We start from the raw sequence: 27,875 nt of genomic DNA on the forward strand, positions 1-27,875 counted from the left end.
TTTGTATCCTGCAACTGTACTGAATTAGGGTGCCAAAAATACACAATGGGGAATGGATAGTCTCTTTAACGAATGATGTTGGAAAACTAGGTAGCCACATACAAAAGAATGAAATTGGGCCTTTATCTTACAGCACACACAAAAATAAACTCAAAATGGATTAAAGACTTAAATGTAAGACTTGAAACTATAAAACTCCTAGAAGAAAACATAGGGGAAAAACTTCATGACATTGGTCTTGACAATGATTTCATGGATATGACACCAAAAGCATACGTAACAAAAGCAAAAATAAACAAGTGGGACTACATCAAACTAAAAGGTTTCCACACACCAAAGGAAACAACAGAGTGAAAAGCCAATCTAAGGAATAGGAGAAAATATTTGCAAACTATATATCTTATAAGGGGTTATGCTCCCCAAAATATAAAGAATTCCCACAACTCCACAGTAAAAGTAATAACTCAATTTAAAAATGGGCTAAGGGGGCTTCCCTGGTGGCACAGTGGTTAGGAATCCGCCTGCCAATGTAGGGGACACAGGTTCGAGCCCTCGTCCGGGGAGATCCCACATGCAGCGGAGCAACTAAGCCCATGTGCCACAACTACTGAGCCCGCGCGCCTAGAGCCTGTGCTCCGCAACAAGAGAAGCCACCGCAGTGAGAAGCCTGCGCACCTCAACAAAGAGTAGCCCCCGCTCGCCGCAACTCGGGAAAGCCTGCGCACAGCAACAAAGACCCAATGCAGCCAAACATAAATAAATAAAAAAAAATGGGCTAAGGACTTGATTAGACATTTCTTAAAGATATACAAATGGCAAACATATATGAAAAGATAATCAGCATCACTAATCATCAGGTAAAAGCAAATCAAAACCACAATATCACCTCAAACATGTTAGAATGGTTATGAACAACAACAACAAAAAAGCAAGTGTTGGCAAAGATGTGGAGAAATTGGTACTCTTGTACACTGTTGGTGCAGCTGCTAAGGAAAACAGTATGGAAGTTCTTCAAAAAATTAAAAATAGAACTACCATATGATTCAGCAATCCCACTTCTGGGTACTTATCCAAAAGAACTGAAGAGACATTAGCACTCCCATGATCACTGCAGCACTATTCATAACAGCCGGGGTGTGGAAAACACCTAAATGTCCATCAACAGACAAATGGCTAACGAATGCATATATACATACAGTGCAATGTTATTTAGCCTAAAAAAGAAGGAAATCCTGCAGTATGTGGCAACATAGATGAACTTTTAGAACATTATGCTAACTGAAATAAGCTAGTCATAGAATGACATATACTGCATGGTTCCACTTAGATGAGGTATCTAAAATAGTCAAACTCATAGAAGCAGAGAATAGAATGGTGGTTGCCAGGGGCAGAGGGTAGGGGGAAATGGGGAGTTGCTAACCAATGGGTATAAGGTTTCAGTTATGCAAGATGAATAAGTTCTAGACATCTGCTGTACAATCTGCCAGGGAATAAAGTAGCTTTTCCTTGAATGCTAACAATCATGTAAGTTCACTAGTTTCCTCAAAAGGAAATGGTGTGCTCTGCTTCCGTTTCTGGTTTTGCTCCAGTGTTGGGGTTTTCTCCGTGGCCGCCTAAGACGAACCAATTCTTCGGGAAAGCAAAACCCAAGGCTCCGCTGCCCAGCTTGACTGACTGCATTGGTACGGTGGACAGCAGGGCAGAATCCACTGACAAGATTTGTCGGCTGGATGCTGAGCTGGGAGAGACCCCTCAGTGTCCCCCGCATCTGTTTTGCAGAAAAGCTTTAGCCTCCTGGGCCTTCCAAGTTTACCTAAGTGTGGTATTCTCACTCAGAATCTAATGTCACTCCTCCAAGCCTCAGCCACCAATTTGTTTTTAAACTTTTGATGCACATCTGTTCACCTTTCTGTTGGAGAAACACGGAAGTGAAGCAAAGCGAATTCCATTTTGCGCGAATGAGCGCGGTTTCCCACGACCTCACCGGAGAGCGCGCAGAGATCATTTTTCAATTGAGGGATGAGGGTAAATTCATCTGGAGTCACGCTACACAGTCTAACAGGAGCACGTTAATGTCATGCTGTGAGAGGCTGAACTATCCAGAAGAAGATTTATAAGTAGGTCTAAGGTACTTCTTGGGTTCAGGTTAGGAAACTGCAGATTTTGGTGGGGGTTTTTTTGTTTTGTCTTTGGTGAGCGGGGAAGAGGGCTATCTGCAGCGCCAAAAAGGAAGACTTTCGCTGGCGGCTGTGTGTCAGGCCAGGCGCAGCAGGGAGCAGGAGAAGCTTGACTCTAGTCTGGGCGTTTCCCCTTTCACGTGACGCGTCCCCCACCGCCTCGCCGGCTGCTTCCGGCCGGGGCATCACCCGGAAGTGGGGGGGGGGGAAGGTGGGGTAAAAGCGGCGGCCGGGCAGCTCGGGGAAGAAGCGGAGGGAGGAGTTGGGGACACCGCGGCCGTCGCGGTCGCCGCCGCCGTCGCCGCCATCGCCGCCGCGGCTACTGTGACTTCTCCTGGTGTGTGAGATCGGAGCCTACGCGCCTGGATTTGTCGCCGCCACCGGCTGCGTAGCTCCGGAGGTTTAACCATAGGACAGAAAAAACAGGTAAGTCCTATGTCGGCTTCCCGTCGTCCCCTTCTACAGGAGGGGTGTTCTGTACTGTCAGTCTGTACTACCGAGTGTGGCGAGAAGGTGATTTTAATCTGGGGGAGTTTCCAAACTCTCACTGCTTCACAACTCAGGTATTCACTACACTCTTGTTTTACCTCCTCTAACAAGGGATAGAGGAGGGAAGATTGGGTCCTGACCCCTGTAGCTTTCTTGTCCCCTCCTGAGGAAGTGTCCTGATCATCCATAGCCCATGTTACCTAATTAATTGAAGGTACAAGAAGGTCTGTGCCCGGTTTTGGAGGTCACATGGACTGATCACCATTATTAATGAAATAATGTAAAGAAATTAGATATTTTGCTTCTTGTCTCGCTCTGGGAGCATGAAGTAAGCTGAGAGAGCACTCTTGTTTCCATTTCATTTTGTTTATTCTGACCCCTTCCCAGTAAAGTTACTCTCCATCCTTGTTGCACCCTGTGGCATCTTTGTCTTTGACACTTTTTGTTGTAGACGTTGAAGTTATTTATCCTAAGCACCGGCAACTCTTTCATCGTTTCGCAGGTTAATATTATTCAGCATCTGGTTTTTGTTTTATTTACATCCTCTTCATCTACAGTGGTATGACTTTGTATTGAGACTTAAGATGTGCAGAACATTGAATTAGGTGATATTGAGTTGTGGGGGGCGGTAAGGTGTATACACAAGAAATAAGATGAAGTCCCTAGCCTCAAGAGAGTTTGCATTCAAGTTGAGTTCAGTTATGAAGACAATGGATTCTAGCAGCCCCACTTACTGAATAACTACATTGCTTATCTCATCCTTTTTAAAGGATATTTTGAACTGAGATTTTATTTTTTAATCTTTCAAACTTTCTTGTTTCTACAGTCATGACATGAGAGGGTTTTTTCCTTTTTGTACTGAAGGGTCTCACAATGTAGTTCCGGAAAGACAGATACACCCTTTTAATCTCAGTAATGTATATTAGAAACAGAAAGTGTTATGAGAGTGTAGGGAAGGGAGCTTTTGAGCTGGGCCTTGAAAAATGGATAGGATTTAGCTTTGCAGGAATGGAGGTGGGGGACGACAGCCCAGGTACATGAAATAATGTGAGCAAAGGCTTGGGGGGCTGGAAAGATGCGTCCAGCAATACATTGTACATCAACATCTTTAACACAGCCACATCTTCCAAAATGTCACTGTTTAAAAGGAAAAAATATAGAATTCAAAACTGGTAAGCTTACAACCATATCCGACTACCCTCCAGCCAATAAAAAAGCTTATATATAGGAAGAAAACCCATGAAGTGACAAAAGCAGTGTTAATGTGTGAGATTTAATTCTGATGTAAACTCAAATGTAAAAGAGAAAAAGTAAAGCTTGCTATATTTTAATTCTGACTGAGTGTCGTGTCTTAAATATAATTTGGAATCTTTTTTAAAAAATTGCTGGGAATGAATAACAACACTGTCTGAAGTCAGAAGGCGTTCCAGTTTTTCCCCAAGGAATTTCTGTATTTCCTTGTCTCCTCCAAAATGATTTCTCTACTGGCCTTCTTAACCTGATAGAAACTATTTTTTTACAATCATAGTCTTAGAAAGATCTTGATTCTTGACCTTTAGGTAGCGTTAGATTAAACACTAATTCCTCCAAAGGATAGGTTAACAGCCCTGGTCTCTAATGCAGAAGGTTGTTTTTCTTTGAAAAATGCATGCAAAAGTGGTAAAATTTGTTTGAAAATGAGAGTGAGAGAGCAAGCAAAAATAACCCTAACTAACATACCACAACCTTTACTTCTTGGAGGGATCTAAGGCAACACATTCCTTTTTATAAATTCCTCGTTATAACTGCTTTTATCTACATATTTAAAAATGCTTGGCAAACTTTAATCAAGACTTTTGACATCCCAATGAGTGAAAATAATTTTCTTTCGCCAGTTGGAAAAGTAAATTGTGAGGAGAGGTTTGTCTGACATGATACAGGCACTGACATAAATGAGAATAATATTTGGGAGTTTTGTCTCAAAATTCCTTCTACTTATCTTTGTTAAAGGGAAGTTCAGCTTTTAAAGGTTTTACAGTTTTGTTTTTAAACAGAAATCTTTCTTAGGACATAAATCACAGTGAGGGTGGGGGGTGGGAGAGGCAGGCGACAGTTGGCCTATTTCAGTTCAGTCTATTGTCCCAGCAACCATGTGTTTCATTTATAAATCACAGTATTCAGGTTGATTTCACGTGATATAACTTGCTTACTTACTTGCTGAGATAGTATGGCAGAAATAGTGTCACAATACTTTTAGAATGTGTTCCATTAAAGTGAAAGGGTAGGATGTTTCTGGTTTCATAAATATGTTTCTAGTTTCTCCAGCACTATTAGAAAATTATTTCCTGGGACTTCCCTGGTGGCGCAGTGATTAAGAATCTGCCTGCCAATGCAGGGGACACAGGTTCGAGCCCTGGTCCGGGAAGATCCCACATGCCAAGGAGCAACTAAACCCGTGAGCCACAACTACTGAGCCTGTGCTCTAGAGCCCGTGAGCCACAACTACTGAGCCCGCGTGCCACAACTACTGAAGCCCGTGCGCCTAAAGCCTGTGTTCCACAACAAGAGAAGCCACTGCAATGAGAAGCCGGCGCACCACAATGAAGAGTAGCCCCTGCTCGCTGCAACTAGAGAAAGCCGGCGCGCAGCAACGAAGACCGAATGCAGCCAAAAATAAATTAAAAAAAAAAAAAGAAAAAAGAAAATTGATTTCCTCATCTTTGCGGGCTCATATTTGTGTGGGATATTGGTAGATTACATCAGTTTTCACAGATACTTCTATCCTTGAAGGAAATGAGGATAAAATGAGCCAATTAGCTGTGCTTTGGCCTGTGTTTTCCATCTATATTTATAATTATACAGCTATGGCTGAAGGATTAAATTTTTTTTACCTATTTTTACTTTATAATTCTCTAGTGTAGAAGTCCACTTTTCTAGACCTATAATCAGGAGAACATTTTAACAATTTACTAATTGGAATAAATGGGTTATTCCACATCTTAGGGAAATTGTTTTAGGCTGACCATTTACCTTAGTTGATTTTGTTTGTAAAAAAAGTTCAAGTGTTTTGTTTTATGCTCTAGTAATTGCTCCTGATCTGCTTGTGCATTTGTTGTCACAACCAAAGCAGATAGGGAACGAATAATACTGGAATTACTTCCTTCCCCTACTCCCACCTGAGTTTGCAGAACACTGTATATTTCTTGTAATTTTGGAGAAATGGATTCTGATCTCTTGAACGTTCACCTGAAGCGTGCTACCCGCCACTCAGGAGAGGAGGGCATTAAAAGGGCTTCTGTTAAGACCTGAAACAGTGTCAACAGAGGTTGAAGAACAGAGAGGAAGAATTCCACAGCAGAGAGCCCGCTAAACAAAATTCTCAGGACTACTTAGGATAAATTTGTAGCTGATCTCTGGGGTCATGAGGATACTTAAGAGGGAAGAGGGGAGGGGCAAGATAGGGGTATGAGATTAAGAGCTACAAACTACTATGTATGAAATAAATAAGCTACAAGGATATTTTGTACAACTCAAGGAATATAGCCAATATTTCATAATAACTATAAGGGAATATAACCTTTAAAAATTGTAACACCTGAAACCTATATAATATTGTAAATCAACTATACCTCAATTAAAAAAAAGATTGCTTAAGAGTTTGTCCACTGTGTTTATTACAAAACTAACCCGTGAATTCCTGTTTCTTAACTTTAGGGCAAATGGTAAGTCATGGGATTTTGAATCTTACTTTTTTTGGAGGGGGGTTGCACATAAGTAAAGGAGACTGGAACTGTTCCTTTGTCTGGTATGAAAAAAATAAATCTGGTACTTTGTCTATTGTTTGCAGTTTGGTAAGTGTTGACATATTCTTTCATAGGGCCAAATTTTATTCCTAGACCTAGCAAGTGGCTAAACTGAGATTTAAAGCCAGTCAGTCTGGCTTCAGAACCTATGCTCTTATCTAACATAAAGGAAGTGTATTTTTTAAAAAAATACATAGACATTTGAGCAAAATTAGGTCTATTGGAATTAAGTTCCTTGTTTGTCCTAAAGAGGGAAACACTCATTTATTTTATTTGAAAGTATGAATGAGCAAATTGATTTGATGATTAAAAATTAAAGTATCATTACCTCAAAATTTCCTTGGTACTTTCAAATGAAGTTCAAAAGTAAAGACCATAGTTTTGTTTTTAGGTAATTACATTTTTTAACGATAAGCTAAATGACCTAATACTTAAAATGGTATTAGTCTTATTTGTATTCTCAGAGTCTTCCAGGAAAAGAAATGGACTATGTGTTTTTTTCATCTTTACAATAAACACATCTTTGAACTTGGCCAGACTTTGATATTTATAACATGCTTAGAACTTAAACTGTACTAAGAGAACATATAATAAAAGTTAATAAGCAAGCATAAATTGGGACATTGCTGGTTACATTTTCTGGATTATTGGATATTATTCTCTTGATATTTTGAAGGCATAACGTCACCATTGTATTGTGATCTACTGTTTTGGGGAGGCAGTATAATATAGGGTTAAGAGTGGGGCTTCAGGCCCACACTGCCTGGGTTAGAACCCCAGCTCCTCTGTTTACTGCTTATATGACCCTGAGCTGGTCTCTTTCCTTTTGTGCCTCAGTTCCTTCAGATTTCCAAAATGGCAGCAATAACGGTGGGATTTCAATGAATTAATACATGTAAAGCCCTAAGAGCAGTGTGTACTATATAGTGATTCACAATTTTTAAAGGTTATACTCCATTTATGGTTATTATAAAGGATTGGCTATATTCCTTGAGTTGTACAATATATCCTTGTAGCTTATTTATTTCATACATAGTAGTTTGTAGCTCTTAATCCCCTACCTCTGTGTTGCCCCTCCCCCCTTCCCTCTCCCCACTGGTAACCACTAGTTTGTTCTCTATATCTGTGAGTCTGTTTCTGTTTTGTTATATTCACTAGTTTGTTGTAGTTTTTAGATTCCACATATAAGTGATATAATACAGTATTTGTCTTTCTCTGTCTGACTATTTCACCAAGCATAATACCCTCCAAGTCCATCCATGTTGTTGCAAATGACAAAATTTCATTCTTTTGTATGGCTGAGTAGTGTTCCATTGTGTGTGTGTGTGTGTGTGTACACCACATCTTTATCCATTCCTCTGTTGATGGACACTTAGGTTGCTACCATATCTTGGCAATTGTAAATAATGGTGCTGTGAACTTTGGGGTGCATTTATCTTTTCGAATGTATTTTTGTTCTTAGTAGATATATACCCAGTAATGGAAGTGCTGGGTCATATGGTAGTTCTATTTTTAGTTTTTTGAGCTGCCTCGATAACGTTTTCCACAGTATATTCAGCTTTTTAAAATTGCAGCATATGTATTGGTGATTAAAAGCACAGACTCTAGACTATGCTTGGGTTCAAATTTTGATTGTGTCCCTTAATAGCTGTGTGACCCTGGGAACGTTTCTTTCCCTCTCTGTGTCTCAATTTCATTATCTGTAAAATGGAGGTAATAATAGTACATATCCCATTGGGTTGTGAAGATTAAAATAGTAAAAAGTATTAGGTATTATTATATATTAATATTTACTGACATAGAAAAATGTTCATTATAGTGTTGTTGATCAATAATCAATAAACATTCTATAATAGGAAGAGAGTTTTATTTGATCCAAACTGAGGGCTATAGCCCAGAGACAGCCTCTCAGATGACTCTGAGGAACTGCTCCAGAGAAGCATCGTTTTCAGCATGGTTTTATATCTTGTCAGAATAAAGAACATCAAACAAATCAGGGATACATTCCTTCAAGGTTTCAAAAAAAAAAAAACCCCAAAAACCAGAACAGATCAGCATGTACACAACTAGTCAGTATGGCATTGGCACCTGGAAAGGAGGCTTATCATTGAATGAGTACCAGCATTGACGTCCAGGAAGGGAAGCATTTAATCTTTATTTTTAACATGGACATTCTTTACTTCCGGTCAGTGTGCTCTTTTCTTTAATAATCAAAGCAGATGTACAATGTATGTTTGATAGGCCACAAACAGGCTGTTTTAGTTAACATAAAATTCGAGTTAAATCATATATAAGCCAGAATGACTTCCCCATACCTCGATATGTGGACATTTCTTTCATCAGTGTTGAATGAAAAGGAGCATGTTATAAAACAGAATAGCATATCATTTTTATTTAAAATGTGTGCTTATACATACATACACATAACCTCCTAAACTTACACGTACACACACATATACATCCCTACCTCAAAATTTTAACATTAGTTGTTTCTTGTTGGTGGACTGATTTATTGTTTATTTTTATATTTGCTTGTCTATATTTTCTCTTTTTATCCAGTTGATATTTATTTCTTATTTTTTTAAAAAAAATTATTTATTTTGGCTGCGCCTGGTCTTAGTTGTGACATGTGGACTCTTAGTTGTGGCATGCGGACTTCTTAGTTGAGGCATGCAGACTCTTAGTTGTGGCATGCAAACTCTTAGTTGTGGCATGCATGCAGAATCTAGTTCCCTGACCAGGGATCGAACCCAGGCCCCCTGCATTGTGAATGCGGAGTCTTACCCACTGGACCACCAGGGAAGTCCCTTCCTTATATTTTAAAGGAAGGAAAAAGACACAATTAAAGCATCTCTTCTGTGAAGTCTTCACTGAACTCCCTTCCTTCATCTCTGAGCCCCTTGAAAGCAGAGCCCATGTCATATTCATTCACCTTTGTATCCCCAGCTGGGCCTAGCACAGAACCTAAAAAGATACTGGGCACTTAGCAATGTTTGTAAGGTTAAGAGGAGATGGAATTATGTGACAAGCACTTTACATATGTTATCTGATATACTCCTTTTAACAGTCCCATGAGTAGGAGTTATCTGTATTTTTCTGATGAGGAAACTGAGCGTCAGAGAGATCAAACAATTTGCTGGAGGTCACAGAGCTAATAAATAACAGAATTTGGATTCAAGTCCAAGTCTGTCTGATGCCAAAGATGTATGTCCAGTTAATGAATTGCCTAATGAATATACCTGTTGTCTTCAAAAAATCTATTTATATATATATATATATATATATATATTTTTTTTTTTTTGGCTGCATCGGGTCTTAGTTGCGGCATGCGGGCTCTTTGTTGCGGTGCACAGGCTTCTCTCTAGTTGTGCATGGGTTCCAGAACACGTGGGCTCTGTTGTTGTGGCACACGGGCTCTCTAGTTGCGGTGCGTGGGCTTAGTTGCCCCGTGGCATGTGGGATCTTAGTTCCCCGACCAGGGGTTGAACCTGCGTCCCCTGCATTGGAAGGCGGATTCTTAACCACTAGACCACCAGGGGAGTCCCTCCAATGAAATAATTTTTGAAAGATTTCTTTGTAAACAGAAATGTGCTATATGAATGTAAAGTTATGTTATTCTTATTTCCTGCTATAATCCTACCTGCACCCTCGATTCTGACTTGGAAAACCTGCTTTCCTGCTTCCATGTAAGACTTTTTCCTCTCTATTCAACTGGTGCTTTAGTTCTCCATATATGTCTTTTTATATTGCCCAAGTTCTACCCACTTTTTAGGAACTTGGCTTATAATTATGATATGAAGCTTTTCGGATTAATCCAGCCGTTTCCATCAAACTCAGTATTGGGTGTGCATGTTGAAGAGACTGATTTGCGAGTATCTAGCCAGGTATTTGTTTCGCACCAAAGTATGGCAGTATCATCTTTGAACATAGATGCTTATACTTTTCCTAATTTGATCTGTTCATCTTTCTCTGTGCTGTGTTCAACTTTAATGTCCCACATTCATAGCCATACCTTTTTCAAAAGGAGGTGTTGTCAGAATTAGTTTTTAGCTGAAAGATGTTAGTAAGTTCAGTCTGTGTCTTACGTATATGTATGTGTGTGTTTGTGCACATGAACCCTTGATCAGAAGTAGAAAAAAAGGGCAGGTAAGGCAAGAGAAGGAGTGCTTTAATAATTTATTTCAAAGACCCAACAGAATACACTAAACCAAAATTTAAGATTTAGTTATAGCTTGACTCCCCATGGGTTTTTAAGAATTAAGAAGGTGAACCCCCTTTAAATTATTAACTAACTGAAGGGAAGCATCCACTTTGTGAAAACTGCATGTTTAAAATGGGGAAAAAATAGCTCTTTGTAGTAAAGAATATTTTTTACTCTACCAGAACCAACTTTCTAAAGATTTCAGCCTATTTTATTTTATTTTTTGAACATAAAGCACTCAATTAATTATTATTATTTACAAAATTTTTATTTTATATTGGAGTAGAGTTGATTAAAAATGTTGTGTTAGTTTCAGGTGTACAACAAAGTGATTCAGTTATACATATACATGTATCTATTCTTTTTCAAATTCTTTTCCTATTTAGGTTATTACATAGTATTAAGCAGAGTTCCCTGTGCTGTACAGTAGGTCCTTGTTGGTTATCTATTTTTAATATAGCAGTGTGTACATGTCAGTCCCAAACTCCCAATCTATCCCATCCCTCAACCCTTCCCCCCGGTAGCCATAAGTTCATTCTCTAAGTCTGTGAGTCTGTTTCTGTTTTGTAAATCAGTTCATTTGTATCATTTCTTTTTAGATTCTGCATATAAGCGATATCATACGGTATTTCTCTTTCTCTTACTTCACTCAGTATGACAGTCTCTAGGTCCATCCATGTTGCTGCAAATGGCATTATTTCATTCTTATTATGTGTACCACATCTTCTTTATCCATTGCTCTGTCGATGGACATTTAGGTTGTTTCCATGTCTAGGCTATTGTAAACAGCACTGCAAAGAACATTGGCGTGCATGTATCCTTTTGAACCATGTTTTTCTTCAGATATATGTCCAGGAGTGGGATTGCAGGATCATATGGTAGCTCTATTTTTAGTTTTTTAAGGAACCTCCGTACTGTTCTCCATAGTGGCTGTACCAATTTACATTACCACCAACAATGTAGGAGGGTTCCCTTTTCTCCACACCCTCTCCAGCATTTATTGTTTGTAGACTTTTTGATGATGGCCATTCTGACTGGTGTGAAGTGATACCTCATTTTAGTTTTGATTTGCATTTCTCTAATAATAATTAGCGATGTTGAACATCTTTGCCTGTGCCTCTTCGCCATCCGTATGTCTTTTTTGGAGAAAAGTCTATGTAGGTCTTCTGCCCATTTTTTGATTGGATTGTTTGTTTTTTTGATATTGAGCTTCCTGAGCTGTTTGTAAATTTTGGAGATTAATCCCTTTTCTGCAGCATCATTTGCAAATATTTTGGCCTATTCTGTGGGTTGTCTTTTTTTCTTTTTTTAAATATTTATTTATTTATTTGGCTGCATCGGGTCTTAGTTGTGGCATACGAGATCTTCATTTCGACATGCGGGATCTTTCGTTACGGCGTGTGGGCTCTTCATTAGGTGCACAGGCTTCTCTCTAGTTGTGGCGTGCAGGCTCCAGAGCGCACGGGATCAGTAGTTGTGGCACGTGGGCTCTCTAGTTGTGGTGTGTGGGCTCTGTAGTTGTGGTGCACGGGCTCCAGAGCACCTGGGCTCTCTAGTTGTGGTGCACGGGCTCTAGAGCATGCGGGCTCAGTAGTTGTGGCATGTGGGCTTAGTTGCCCCACGGCATGTGGGATCTTAGTTCACCGACCAGGGATCAAACCCACATCCCCTGCATTGGAAGGCGGATTCTTAACCACTGGACCACCAGGGAAGTCCCTGTGGGTTGTCTTTTCATTTTGTTTATGGTTTCCTTTGCTGTGCAAAAGCTTTTGAGTTTAAGTCCCATTTGTTTACTTTTGTTTTTATTTCCCTTACTCTAGGAGATGGATCAAAAAAGATATTGCTGCGATATATGTCAAAGAGTATTCTGCCTATGTTTTCCTCTAAGAGCTTTATGGTATCTGGTCTTATATTTAGGTCTTTAATCCATTTTGAGTTTATTTTTGTGTATGGTGTTAAAGAATGTTCTAATTTCATTTTTTTTACATGTAGCTGTCCAGTTTTCCCAGCACCATTTATTGAAGAGACTGTCTTTTCTCCACTGTATAGTCATTGCCTCCTTTGTCATAGATTAGGTGACCATAGGTGCGTGGGTTTACATCTGGGCTTTCTATCCTGTTCCATTGATCTATATTTCTGTTTTTGTGCCAGTACCATAATGTTTTGATGACTGAAGATTTGTAGTGTAGTCTGAAGTCAAGGAGCCTTATTCCTCCAGCTCTGTTTTTCTTTCTCATGATTGCTTTGGCTATTCGGGGTTTTTGTGTCTCCATATAAATTTAAGATTTTTTTGTTCTATTTCTGTGAAAAATGCCATTGGTAATTTGATAGGGATTGCATTGAATCTGTAGATTGCCTCAGGTAGTATAGTCATTTTGATAATATTGATTCTTCGTATCCAAGAACATGGTATATCTTTTCATCTCTTTGTGTCATCTTTGATTTCTTTCATCAGCATCTTATAGTTTTGGGGGTATAGGTCTTTTGTCTCCTTAGGTAGGTTTATTCCTAGGTATTTTATTCTTTTTGATGCAATGGTAAATGGGATTATTTCTTGAATTTCTCAGCCTATTTTAGAGTCTTTGTTTTGTGAGATGACAAAGTTCATCCTAGTGCTTCCTAACAAAGCACAGAATCACAGAACTAAGGAATGAATTCTGAAAAAAAAAATCTTCTTGACAATCGTAATGAATTTGCACTTCAAATTCTAAAAATAGTAACTATTGTTGATGGCTATTTGTCTTGATTTCTGTTCAACAACTGTACATTGAGTTTAAAATAACATTTTTTCCTCAGCAATTCAGTGGATTTGATATAGCCATCAGTATTAGGGCTTCTGCTTGTGATAACAAAGCACTTGAAAATTGCCAATTAAAAACTCTTAAGGATGTGAAGTGATGTAGGCCTTCTCTGAATTTGTTCTCATTCATCTATATAAAAATACCTGGCTAAACAGTTGTCCTTGACAATTTTGAATTGCTAGTTCCTTTTTATAAACTGAACTCCCATACATAATTTTTCATCCTTATCTATTCTGATAGTGATTCAACTTTGAACAAGAGGAGCGTTATCATATTTTCACCTTTGTTAACCAAAGTCTGTAAAACAGGACATTAAAGGAATTGAGAAGTTGGGTGTGGGTGGGGATATAGATCTGGGCTATCTTTATGGAGTATTTGATTACTTCATGCTGAAAATTGTTCTTTAGACCTTGATTTGATAAAAAGAAAATTTATGAGAAATATGGACGTTAGGAAAATTCAAAATATTCTGAAAAATGGATATGTATTTTTTTTTAGGTTTTAGTTATACCACATGAATGTTTCAACTATAAAAATTAAGACAAAATACTTTTTCTATCAACATGTTAGCTGCTTTTAAAAAAAAAGTACTGGCACAATTGATTATATTCTTACCTGATGATAGGGGAGATATCTTTGCTTAATCAGCAAAGTGGGTCACCAAGCTATACCACATATGCTGAGTATTACAGTATCCTCCAACATGAGTTGAATGCTGGCGTGTATGGGGTTGGTGGTATAAATCTACTTGGTACCTTTTTGGTTTGGCTGATTAAATAGTGTTAATGAAGACAGAGTTATAGACTTCATCTCTGTGGGAGGCATTTGTCCTTTGGAGTCATTAGCTATACCTCTAACTCTGCTGCACAGTTTTCTGAATGCAGTCTGTTAGTTAAGAGGGAGGGTAGTCCAGAGAAAAAATATCTCAGTAAAAAACCATCATCAATGGATAAAGCAGCTGTGGTATATATATACAATGGAACATTACTCAGCCATAAAAAAGAATGAAATTTTGCCATTTGCAACAACATGGATGGACTTGGAGGGCATTATACTAAGTGAAATACGTCAGAGAAAGACAGTTACTGTATGATATCACTTATATGTGGAATCTAAAAAATACAACAAACTAGTAAATATAAAAAAACAGAAACAGACTCACAGACATAGAGAACAAACTAGTGGTTACCAGTGAGTGGGAGGGGCAATATAAGGGTGGGGGAGTGGGAGGTACAAACTATTGGGTGTAAGATCTGCTCAAGGATGTATTGTACAACATGAGGAATATAGCCAATATTTTGTAATAACTGTAATTGGAAAGTAACCTTTAAAATTTGTATAAAAATTTAAAAATTAAAAAAATATATATTTTGGTTAAAACCAAACAAACAAAAACCCCATTATCAATGCCAAAGCCCTTGTTCTGCTTATAGAAGAGTCTATAATATCCAGGCTTTCAAAGACATCATACATATTTTCATTGTATCACTTAACAGTGGAGGCTGCACTTAGAAACTTATTCCTTTGGATTTCTGGAATATTCTACTCATAATGTCTCTCCGGTTTCAACTCTAGATCCCTTTTTGCCTTTATCTCCAGACTCTTTTGTCTCAAAACTTTTCGGTCTCAGAGAACCAAAGGAAAACCTTGGCTCACTATATACATTTGTAGAAAGTAATAGAGCTTTTTTTTTTTTCCATCTCTGTAAAGTGATCTTAACAAATGCCTCTAGAGTTATAGATTTTTGGTTTTGGAATTAAAACGTAACAACTTTGGGGGGTTTAATAGGATCTTCTATATTGAGTAGAGAAGTTTTAGGTGAGCCTCTGGGAATCCCATGAAATTGCCTCCAAGTGCAACCCATGGTCTTTTGTGATCTATAGTACCTTTTATTGATCATCGTTGAGAAATGAGGCATTTTGCAGAAGTTAATTTTCCAGATAGCTGAAGTCTACCCTTTAAATATCATTATAAAAGTAATACATGGGGTTAAACATGGTCAGCTGACTGCACATGTTTAGCTCTTGTCCTTCTCAAACTCCACTAATATGTCAGTAAACAACTTTTAAAAGGCTTAAACCTGCAAGGACAAATAGAACAGGAGAGGGACATCAGCACAGGTGTGGTTTGAACACATCATTGGAAGGTAGGAAGCAGAGGAAGGGGGGGGCCCTGCCTGGAGAAGGATATCAATGAGAAGTGAGTTCTTTTATCACACAGTACTCATGAGAGGCTTAGAACTTGAAGGTAAGTGGTTTTTCCTAAAAGGTAAGGAGGTGATCCAGGGCTAAAAATAAGGGAAATGTTTTAAAAACTGACAGAATGGGGTTGGACCCCTCAGATCTCTTCCATTTTCTGCTGCAGTAAGGTGATCCACCTGCCTGTCCCCCACCCCCACCTGCCCTGGGTGGTAGGAGACCAGGAGGAGAGTCTCTGGACTAAGTGAACCTGAAAGGCTCTGAGCTCTCAGATGATGGGCAGAGTGGAGGACACTGAAACACAGGGTTGAGAACAGGGTGATTGAGTGGAAGGCTGCAGACTGAATGGTCAGCCCCTTCCCCTCACCTTGCTCCAAACATAGTGTCCTGGTATATGCTTCCCAGGCAGGAGATTGGAGAATTCTTCTCTTGAAAAACAAATGACCCTAGAGAAAAGAATTCCAGACACTAACATGTCAGTGTTCTACAGTGAAAAAGACAGCTAGCTGCTAAAAGCATGGGCTCTAGAACTAGACTTCTTGAGTTTGAATTCAGGCTTAGCTACTTACTAGCTACGTGACCTTGCTAAAGTTACTTAACCTATTTGTGCCTCTGTGTTCCCATCTGTAAGATGGGGGTAATTGTAGTGTTTACCTCAAGGTTGTTGTAAGGGTTAAATTAGTTAATACATGCAAAGTACTACTCATAGTAACCACTCAATAAATGTTAGCTGCGGAAAGAGGTGGTACCCAGGGACTTCCCTAGCTGCCAAAGGTAGTTCTAGAATTTAGATGATATCCCATGGTGACCAGTGGCCTTTTTTACTTAGGGTGGAAGATGGGTTCGGAACAGAGGCTTTGACCCCACAGAAGGTACCTTAGCCTAGTCTCTCTCCCTCATCCCCAACTCTTTCTTTTAGGAACACCTTTGAGCTATAAGGCTGGCTCAGCATTGAGCTCTTCTAATTCATTTATTCGGTAAATGTTTATTGGGTGCCTGCTCTATGCCAAGGACTGTTCAAGCTGCTGGAGCGACAGCAGTGAAGTAGGTCGATAATAATAGTAGCATTTACTGAGTGCTTATTGTGTGCTAGGTTTTGCTAAGTGCTTTATATAAAGTCATTTAATTCTCATAACGACCCTATGAAACAGATGCTATTACTATCCCTGTCTTACAGATAAGGAAACTGAGGCAGAGAGCTTCAGTAATATGCCCGACGTCACACAGCTAGGAAGCCGCAGAGATTGGAATCATATCCAGTCAGTCTGGCTCTCGAGTCTGTCTTTTTAACCGTTATGCCTCCCTACTCTCATGGAGCTTACATTTTGGAAGGAGAAGACAGTAAATAAGTAAACAGAGAAAATAGATATCAAATAGCAATAAGTGGTAATGATGAAATATAAAACAAGAAGATTGTGATCCAGAGGGACTGGCAGAGGGTAGCTTTTGACGAAGTGGTCTATGTTTATGAGCATCAGATGAGATAAGTTACAGTTCTCTAAGAATTGATTACTTAGAGTATTGCTGTCTCTGCAGATTTGCAAAATGCTCTTGCCATGATTTGATTCCTAATGCTACTTACACATTTTAATATTGCTAATAAAAAACAATAGCAGTTCATGTGCACTGATGGCTTACTGTGCATGGGACTATACTAAGCAATTTGCATAGATTGCCTCATTTTAACCTCATAGTAATGTTATAATTATTCTTATTTTCAGCCATGGAAAACTGAAGCTTAAAGAGAAAAAGTGACAGGCCCAGGGCTTAAAATGTGGCAAGTAGCAGAGCTAGGATTAAAACTAAGGTAGCCTGATTCCAGAGCTATTGTTCTTAAATACTTACCATTTTATAGATGAAGTGATATGTCCAAGGTAACTCTTTTTTATAAACAAGAATAGCTAAGTTTTATAGAGATTCAAAATACTATTCTAAGCATTACTGGGTCTTCACAATAACAAAGAGGCTTATGCATATTTTGGAGCTTTGAGTGAATAAGCTTCTAGTGCTATATGATTTTATCACCCCAAATTGAAAATTGTATTCACATGAATTAATATGCATGTTATTTCAGCACAAAGCCAGAGCCAGGGTTTGACACCAAGCCATTTGACTTGAGGTGTAGAGGTGTTACCCACCCCACTGCAAGGTAAAAGATCGCATATAGCTTATCTTGCTTCAATGTACGTTGGGAAATCAATCTAGTGAAATTACATTTAACAATCCCCAAGGAATGTTTGTTAAATTATTTGTAATTTCCTAAAACTTTTATATATCTCAAAATAAAAGCTGAATAGAGAGAGTTTTTCTTCATGGATTTGGAAACAGTGTAAGGGAATGGTCTGGAGTGAGAGCTCTCGGGTCAGATTGTCTGGTGGTTTTCTCTCATCTTCACTCCTTGATTTACTGACTCAAACATGAACTTGAACAGGCAACTTTGCCCTCTAAGCCTCAGTTCCCTTAATTGTGAAAGAAGCATAGTATAGTTTCTTCCTTATAAGTATGAAGACTAAATGAGACAACCTTTCTATAAAATGCTGGGCAATGTCCCTTTTGGCTGGCTACCTCTCATCTTGGAAATGGACCCTCATTCATCATCCATGGGTCCAAAGTGAAGCTTTGGCTCCATTACCTTGGTTTCACCACTGCCAAACAGTGTCCGTGAGCTTTAGAACAGAGACTTTCCTGACATATTGTTGCTCGATGGCAGTTTTTTCTTTTTATTATGGTAAAATTATATAACAAAACTTACCATTTTTAAGTGTACAGTTTGGTGACATTAAGTACATTCACATTGTTATGCAACCAACCATCACCACCATCCATCTCTGGAACTTTTTTTATCTTCCCAAACTAAAACTCTGTACCCATTAAACAGAATTGATGGCAGTTTTTATTTGTTCTCAGCTTTATGTCCGAGGCTGCTAGTTAGGAGAAATGTTACTCTATATAAGGAAAGACATAAACAAAGAAATGTGATTAAAAATCTGTATTATCCCCAAAGCATAATCCATAAATGAAAAAATGGATACATGGACTTTATTAAAATCAAAAACTTTTGTTCTGTGAAGCAAAATGAAAAGTCAAGTCACAGACTGGGATAAAATATTTGCAAAAAATTATATCCAGAATAAAATTTTAAAACCCTTAAATATCAACAATGAGAAAATAAACAATCCAATGGGCAAAAGATCTGAATAGACACTTCACCTAGAAGATACACTTCACCTAGAAGATACACAAATAGCAAATAAAGGAAATGCAAATTAGGCAGATGCAAATTAAAACCATTAGAGAAATGCAAATTAAAACCACAGTGGTGATTGTAACCAATGTACCAATCTGATTCAGGATGTTGATAGTGGGGGAGGTTGTATGTGGGGGCGAAAGGAGTAAATGGGAAATCTCTGTACTTTTCATTCAGTTTTGCTCTGAATCTAAAAATGCTCTGAGAAGTAAAGTAAAAAAAAAAAAATCACAATGAGATACTATGATGCACCTATTAGAATGTCAAAACAAAAAACCGGCAATACCAAATGTTAGCAAGACAGAGCAACTGGAACTTTCATACATTGCTGGTGGGAATGAAAAATGGTATAGCCACTTTGGAAGACAGTTTGTTAGTTTCCTACAAAATTAAACATATTTTTACCATATTACTCAGCAATCTTACTTCTAGGTATCTATCCAAGAGAAATAAAACTTATGTTCGTACAAAAACCTGTTACATGAATATTTATAGCAGCATTATTCAGCGTTAATCACCCCAAATTGGAAACAACCCAGTTATTTCAACTGATGGATAAACAGATTGTTGTATATCCACACTGTGGAATATTACTTTATGACAAAAAAAGGAACTACCTGTTGATTCATGCAATAACATAGGTGAATCTTAAAATGCATTTAGCTAAGTGAAAGAAGCCAGACTTAAAAAGGCTACATAATGTATGATTCCATTTATATGACAATCTGAAAAAGCAAAACTATAGGAAGGGAAGGAGATCAGTGGGTGCCAGGGTTTGAGCGTGTAGGGAAGTTTTAGTTTATAAAGGAGCAGCACGAGGGAAGTTTGGAAGTAATGGGATGGTTCTCTCTCCCTCCCACCCCCGCCCTTTCTTGCCAGCTCTCACCAAATTAATAGACATGCTGTTGGTTAGTGTTAATATTTGTTCTGATCTGTCAGCTCTCACAGGCAGAAATAAAGGGAACGAATTATCCTTTTAAGACCTATATTATCAACTTGGTAGCATATAAAGTGCAATTCAATTAATGAAAGTAAATGTAACTTTATTAACTCTCGTATCATGTGGAAAGTCATAGAAATGCCCTTTTCAGTTAAAAATGGGGAATCATATATTAACAAAACAAAACAAACAAAAAAGCCTTTTCACTTTACTGGAATTTGCTGGTCATACCAGAAAAAGTTTTACTACTGCTAGGTCATTCAGTAGACAGTTTGTGCAAGTTAATGATAAATTTTGGGAGCATAATCTCTACTTGAACTTCTTGGACTCTTACAGAAAAGCATTTATCTTGCACTCTAGGCAGCCGAAGATGGAAGGTGCTAACAAGAGATAAGTACTTTTCTTTCAAAAGTATCCTGAAATTTTAAATGTTATAGAGAACAAGATTTTAACATACATTTTCAGAAGGCTCATTCAGTTTTAGTGCCTCTTTTTCTAATAAACTTAAATCTTCTCATAAACATCAGGTATCATATGACCCTTGTGAAACAGCTTGCTAGAACTAGACGTATCCCAGGATTCTAACAGGATTGGATTAACCAAAGTGGAATTTGAACTTTTTTGAGGAATATACATAGGCAGCAAGCTGAATTGTCTAATTCCTAGGATTTTGGGGTTTGATCCCACATGGGTTGCCAGTCACTCTCTTTCAGTAAACAACATATTCACTGTAGAAAACTTCATAAAGTATAGCAAAACATCATAACACTGTCAGAATTACTACTCTCCAAGATAACTTTATATAGTCTTCCAAACTTTTTCCTATGCAAACATACACACTTTTGTCTGTCTGTGTCTCCTTCGAAAACAAAAAAAAGACTTATTCAGTATATTATTGACTGTCTTTGTATGTCAGAAAATTTAAATTTCATAGCTGTATAGTATTCCATTGAATACATGGGTCATCATTTATTTTACCAATCCTCATTTTTTGAGTGATTTAACTTGTATCCACTCTTTTTGTGATGAATATTCTTGTGTTTATATCTTTGATTGTCTCTCCATTTATTTCCTTACAATATATTCCTGAAAGCAGTACTGCCAGGTCAGGGAGTGGTAGTTGTTTTAAGCTTATTTTTTTATAGCAAAAGTAATATATATGTTCATAGTAATAAAAAGTCACAATGTACAAAAATTACAATGCTCAGAATCCCAGCCCCTCCTCAGAGAAAGTATTAGCACTTTCTTGTGTATTCTTCTAGAAATTTTCAGTGCATTTTCAAGCCTATGTAATACCTATCTCTTTTTTTTCTCTTTACACACATGGGATTATACTATACATATACTATTTTGCACCTTGCAATTTTCATTGAACATATCTTCTACATCTTGTATGAAGAAATATAGACATACCTCATTTTATAAAATGGTTGTATGATGTTTCATTGTGTGGATATGCTGTGGTTTATTTAATTAGTTCCTTTTTGATTAGCATTTAGGTTGTTTTCAGTTCTGTGCTATAATAAACAGTGCTTCAATGAATATCCTTGTATATGTATCTTTATGAGCCTGTCTTCTAGATAAAATTCCTAGAAGTGGAATTGCTAGATCAAAGGGCCTGTACATTCTAAATTTTGGTAAATAGTGCCAAACTGCCCTCCAGAAAAGTTGTACACATTTATACTTTCACTAACAGCATATAAAAGTGTTTAGTACTTTTAGAGACTTTTGATATATACTACCAAATTGTCCTCCAGAAAAATATCATTTCATGCTTCCACTAGCAGTGTAGGAGTGTCAGTCTAACCACACTTACAACAGATACTGTTAAGATTCTTTTTAAGCTTTGTCAGTATGTTATGTGATTGCCCTTTTATGTTTATGTCCCATGACTAGTGAGACTTTTTTGACCATTTCTATTTCTTTGTTTGTGAGTTGCCTGTTTATTTCCATTGTGCATTTTTCTTTTGGGTGTTCACCTTTTTATTACAGATATGGAAGAGGCCTTTGCCTGTCATATATATTGCTAGTCCTCTTTTACAGTTTTTTAAATCTTTTATCAGTTTGTATTCTTTCCGTATACAGAAGCTTTTGATTTTTTATGTATCATGCTTAGAAAGGCCTTCTCTAGCCCAAAATTATACTCATTATTGCTTATGCTTTCTTCCAGTACCTTTTGTACTTTATATATATATATTTTTAAAATTAATTAATTAGTTTCATTTTTGGCTGCATTGGGTCTTCGTTGCTGTGCGTGGGCCTTCTCTAGCTGTGGCGAGCAGGCGCCACTCATCGTTGCGGAGCACAGGCTCTAGGCGTGCAGGCTTCAATAGTTGTGGCACGCGGGCTCAGTAGTTGTGGCTCGTGGGCTCCAGGGCACAGGCTCAGTAGTTACGGTGCACGGGCTCAGCTGCTCCGCGGCATGTGGGATCTTCCCGGACCAGAGATTGAACCCGTGTCCCCTGCACTGGCAGGCGATTCTTAACCGCTGTGCCACCAGGGAAGTCCCCATACTTTATATTTAAATCCTTAATTCATATAGAATTTGTTTTAGTTTAAGTATATTATACAGGGAACTAACTTTTATTTTTTTTTTCAAAATGAGTAACTGGTTGTCCCAAAGCCATTTGTTAAGTGAACCACTGTCTCCTCACCTACTTGAAATGCTGTCACTATTTTATGTATAGTGATATAGAGAGTTGTGTATATATAGACACCCTCCTTATCACTCTTTCAAAATTTGTGTGTCCTCAAATATTTATTTTTTCATGTGAACCTTAGGATCATTGTGTCAGGTTCTCCCTACCTCAAAATTCCACCGACTCTATTAAATTTATAGACTAATTTGGGTAGAATTAACCTCTTTTAACAATATCTTCCTACACATTTCTTATTAAGTTTATTATTGAGTATTTAAAATATTTTTTTTCAGGGAGGTGTAGTGTGCTATATGAATGGGATGTTTTACCATTCTATTTTCTAGTTGATTATTGTCAGTGTATAAGCAATTGGTTTTGATATATTTAACTGCCAGTCTTATTAAACTCACTAATATCTGTCTGTAGTAACTCAACCTTAATAAACTCTGTAGTTAGAGTGGAATTTCAGGAAAGCAAACATATCACCTAATACACATAAATTTTCTATAAAACGTATAAATTTATATAAACATCTCTGCTTATTTTACTTGCTTTTTTCATTAGATCCAAATAACAACTCTATGATATAGGTTAAGTAGCTATTCATTCCCATATTATTTAGGACTGTGTTTATCAATGTATATAGTCTCTGTCTTTACTGCATTAGAATCTTCAGAGGTATTTGTTAAAAATGCAGATTCTTTGATATCATTTCTCTCCTAATGAATAAGATCTTTGGGTGTAGAGCTTGCAAATCCAGAATTTAAAAATTCTTCCCTAGATAATTCTTAAGTACATTGAAGTTTGGGAACCATTGGAGCAAAAACTGTGGCTCTGAGAGCAATTAAATGACTTCCCCAAATTCATGTAGGTAATTTTTTCTTGGCCACAGGTTTCCTGACTCCAGGTCTAGTGTTCACCACATGTCTGTGTGTTCTGTCTGTGTGATTCCTAAAATAATAATAAATTTTCATTTGTATCCTTATGATATAATTCAGGAATAAGTTATTTTCACTTCTTTCCAGTTGTGTTAAAAGTTCTGTTGACTGGACATGAGAACTAGCATCACATGCTCTCTAAACTAAATATAAAATATCTTTATATTAGATACCTTAAAGGTTATGAGAATATTAGAATAAATTACTATATTCCTTTGCTTATTAATTAAGTATATTGCACTAAGAGAATTTGTTTCTCTGGGAACAATGTCAACCTATAACTCTCAGGATGGAAATGATGTGACAGGGTAGAGATCCAGGTCTTTCAGCCTTTTGAGTAGAAAGAATGGTCAGAAAAGTGATTTATCAGTTTTACCATTTTTAGGCAGGTTGAAATGACTGTAATGTTTTAATTATCAAGGCAGTATAACCTCTAAAGTTATTTTGCCCAAGACAGATTTATTGGTGTTATATGTTGTTGTTGAGCCTAAAAAAAGAAAGAGATTCTCTCAAAATCAAACTACCATATTATCTCCTAATGTCGAAATTTTCATTTAATATGCAACCCTCTGTAACTGCTCATTCATAGGGTTTTATAAGTAATTTATATAAATCACAGAGCCATATGGAAGCAGAAGTGTAATTTGCCAAATCATCTCAGTAGGTCAACACTGAAATGATAAGTTGTGAGTCACTAGGATATGTTATCTTCAATGAAACTTCAAAAACTGGGCAGATTCTTCTCTCTCCAGTGATTACAGTACAACACTGCCTTCACATGAGTGATTTTATTTGCTGACCTTTATTAAGACTTCTATTAAGATGCTATATTTTTATATTTCTAAGGCTACAAATTATATTTTTTCAAAAGAACAGATATAGATTTAATTCTGACGTTTACTGTCCATCAAGAGGTGTGATTTAAAATAACTTTACAGGTATAGTAAGATGGACTGCAGTTAAGAGTCTTTTTTTCTTAAAGGTTTATTGAGATATCATTGACATTCAACATTGTATAAGTTTAAGGTAGACAGCGTAATGAGCTGACTTACATATATTGCAAAATGATTACTACAATAAGTTTAATTAACATCCATCACCTCTTATAGATACCAGAAAAAAAGAAAAAAAATTTTTTTCCTTGTGATGAGAACTTTTAGGATTTACTCTTAGCAACTTTCAAATGTATCATACAGCAGTGTTAACTATAGTCATCATATTGTACATTGCATCCCTAGTACTTATTTATCTTATAACTGGAAGTTGTACATTTTGACCACCTTCATTCAATTTCCCTACCCCTTACCCCCTGCCTCTGGTAACCACAACTCTTATCTCTTTTTCTGAGTTTATTTATTTATTTTTTTTAAGATTCCACGTACGGTATTTGTCTTCCTCTGTCTGACTTATTTCACTTAGCATAATGCCCCCAGGGTCCATTCATGTTGTCACAAATGACAGGATTTCCTTCCTTTTTATGGCTGAATAGTATTCCATCGTATGTGTGTGTGTGTGTGTGTGTGTGTGTGTGTGTGTATACATCTCACATTTTCTTTATCCATTTATCTGTTGATAGACACTTAGGTTGTTTCCATGACTTGGCTATTAAAAATAATGCTGCAATGAACATGGAAGTGCAGATCTCTCTTTGACATAGTGATTTCATTTCCTCTGGGTATATACCCAGAAGTGGAATTGCTAGATCATATGGTAATTCTATTTTTAATTTTTTGAGGAACTTCCATACTGTTTTCCATAGTGGCTGTACCAGTTTACATTCTCACCAGCAATGCACAAGGGTTCCCTTTTCTCTACGTCCTCGCCAAGATTTATTATCTCTTGTCTTTTTGATGACGAGTTATACTCTTGTAACCTCAAGATATGTTGATGGGTAGTTCCAACCCCCATATGTTCATATATGTTAAAGCTTTTATCCTTTAGATTTTGCATTTCAATCATAGACATATTTGTCAAAAAAGATGAAGTAATCACTTATACTTGCATGTACTGATAAGAAAATAGTTTTGATTTATAAATCCCAGAAAACATGGGTTTTTTTCTTCCCACATCCTCTAGTTTAACGCCTGTGTAGAGTAAAAATTAAGTAACTGCTGAGTGAATCAGCTTTATTATAAAAGCATAAATATTAGCTATTAAAATTTGTCAGCATGTTTCAAGAACTTTCAAAGTGCTTTTTTTTTCCTTTAGAATATCCTCCCACCCACACACAAACACAGAAAAATGGTCAAATAATCATTACACAAGAGAAGAAAAATGAGTGGTTAAGAAATGTATGAAAAGATCATCAACCTCATTTAATAATCTAAGAAACACATAACGCATAAAATATTTTTATCTGCTATATTGCTAAACATTAAAAAGAATACTTGGTTATACAATTATCTGTTTGAGTCCTTGCTTTCGATTCTTTTGGTTATATACCTAGAAGTAGAATTGCTGGATCATACGGTAATTCTATGTTTAACTTTTTGGGGAAATGCCAAACTTTTCCACAGCGAGTGCACCATTTTACATTCCTACCAACAAGTGTTCCAATTTCTCCACATCTTCACCAATGCTTGTTATTTTTCGTGTTTTATTTATTTATTTATTTATATTATAGTCATCCTCAATAGATATGATGTGGTATCTCCTTGGGGTTTTGATTTACATTTCCCTAATGGCTAGTGATGTTGAAATCTTTTCATGTATTTGGTGGCCCTTTATCTTCTTTGGAAAAATGTTCAAGTCCTTTGCCATTTTTCAACTAGATTTTTTGTTGTTGAGTTGTACCATTTGTTTATATATTCTGGATATTCAGTCTCTTATCAGGTAAATATTTTGTAAATATTTCTCTCATTCTGTGGGTTGTCTTTTCACTCTCTTGATAGTGTCCTTTGATGCATAAAAGTTTTTCATTTTAATGAAGTACAGTTTACCTATTTTTCCTTTTGTTATTTGTGCTTTTGCTGTCATATCCAAGAAATCATTGCCAAATCCAATGTCATGGAACTTTTCTACTGTGTTTTCTCTTAAGAGATTTATAGTTTTCGCTCTTAAGTTTAGGTCTTTCAATCCATCTTTAGTTAATTTTAGTGTATGATGTAAGTGACTTTATTCTTATGCATGTAGATATCCAGTTTTTCCAGCACATTTGTTGAAGAGACTGTCCTTTCTCCATTGAGTGGTCTTGACACCCTTGTTGGAGATCATTTGACCTTATATGAGAGGGTTTGTTTCTGGGCTTCTATTCTATTCCATTGGTCTATATGTCCATCTTTATGCCAGTACCACACTGTTTTTTTTTTAATTTTTTAATTTTTTAATTTAATTAAATTTATTTTTTTATACAGCAGGTTCTTATTAATTATCCATTTTATACATATTAGTGTATATATGTCAATCCCAATCTCCCAATTCATCACACTACCACCACCACCCCCCACTTGCTGCTTTCCCCTATTGGTGTCCGTACGTTTGTTCTCTACATCTGTGTCGCAATTTCTGCCCTGCAAACCGGTTCATCTGTACCATCTTTCTAGGTTCCACATATATGCGTTAATATATGATATTTGTTTTTCTCTTTCTGACTCACTTCACTCTGTATGACAGTCTCTAGATTCATCCACGTCTCTACAAATGATCCAATTTCGTTCCTTTTTATGGCTGAGTAATATTCCCTTGTATATATGTACCACATCTTCTTTATCCATTCGTCTGTCGATGGGCATTTAGGTTGCTTCCATGACCTGGCTATTGTAAATAGTGCTGCAATGAACATTGGGGTGCATGTGTCTTTTTGAATTATGGTTTTCTCTGGGTATATGCCCAGTAGTGGGATTGCTGGGGCATATGGTAATTCTATTTTTAGTTTTTTAAGGAACCTCCATATTGTTCTCCATAGTGGCTGTATCAATTTACATTCCCACCAACAGGGCAAGGGGGTTCCCTTTTCTCCACACCCTCTCCAGCATTTGTTGTTTGTAGATTTTCTGATGATGCCCATTCTAACTGGTGTGAGGTGATACCTCATTGTAGTTTTGATTTGCATTTCTCTAATAATTAGTGATATTGAGCAGCTTTTCATGTGCTTCTTGGCCATCTGTATGTCTTCTTTGGAGAAATGTCTGTTTAGCTCTTCTGCCCATTTTTGGATTGGGTTGTTTGTTTTTTTAATATTGAGCTGCATGAACTGTTTATATATTTTGGAGATTAATCCTTTCTCGGTTGATTCATTTGCAAATATTTTCTCCCATTCTGAGGGTTGTCTTTTCGTCTTGTTTGTAGTTTCCTTTGCTTTGTGAAAGCTTTGAAGTTTCATTAGGTCCCATTTGTTTATTTCTGTTTTTATTTCCATTACTCTAGGAGGTGGATCAAAAAAGAACTTGCTGTGATTTATGTCAAAGAGTGTTCTTCCTATGTTTTCCTCTAAGAGTTTTATAGTGTCCGGTCTTACATTTAGG

General features: G+C 37.1%; 1 protein-coding gene and 1 non-coding gene across 3 annotated transcripts in view; one reads left to right on the top strand and one right to left on the bottom strand.

The window, feature by feature from the left end:
• The first annotated feature begins 2,412 nt into the window (after positions 1–2,412).
• Positions 2,413–27,875, top strand: part of ATP7A (ATPase copper transporting alpha) — a 144,831-nt gene continuing 119,368 nt past the window's right edge. For both annotated transcript variants that reach the window (XM_061179377.1, XM_061179378.1), the window contains exon 1: positions 2,413–2,603. The gene's annotated coding sequence lies outside the window, so the exon portion shown is untranslated. The remainder of the gene's footprint in view (positions 2,604–27,875) is intronic.
• Positions 9,178–9,250, bottom strand: TRNAV-CAC (transfer RNA valine (anticodon CAC)). The gene has a single exon. It is a non-coding gene; the product is annotated as a tRNA-Val (tRNA).

Source organism: Eubalaena glacialis, chromosome X (genome assembly GCF_028564815.1).
Source record: "Eubalaena glacialis isolate mEubGla1 chromosome X, mEubGla1.1.hap2.+ XY, whole genome shotgun sequence".
Lineage (NCBI taxonomy): Eukaryota > Metazoa > Chordata > Mammalia > Artiodactyla > Balaenidae > Eubalaena > Eubalaena glacialis.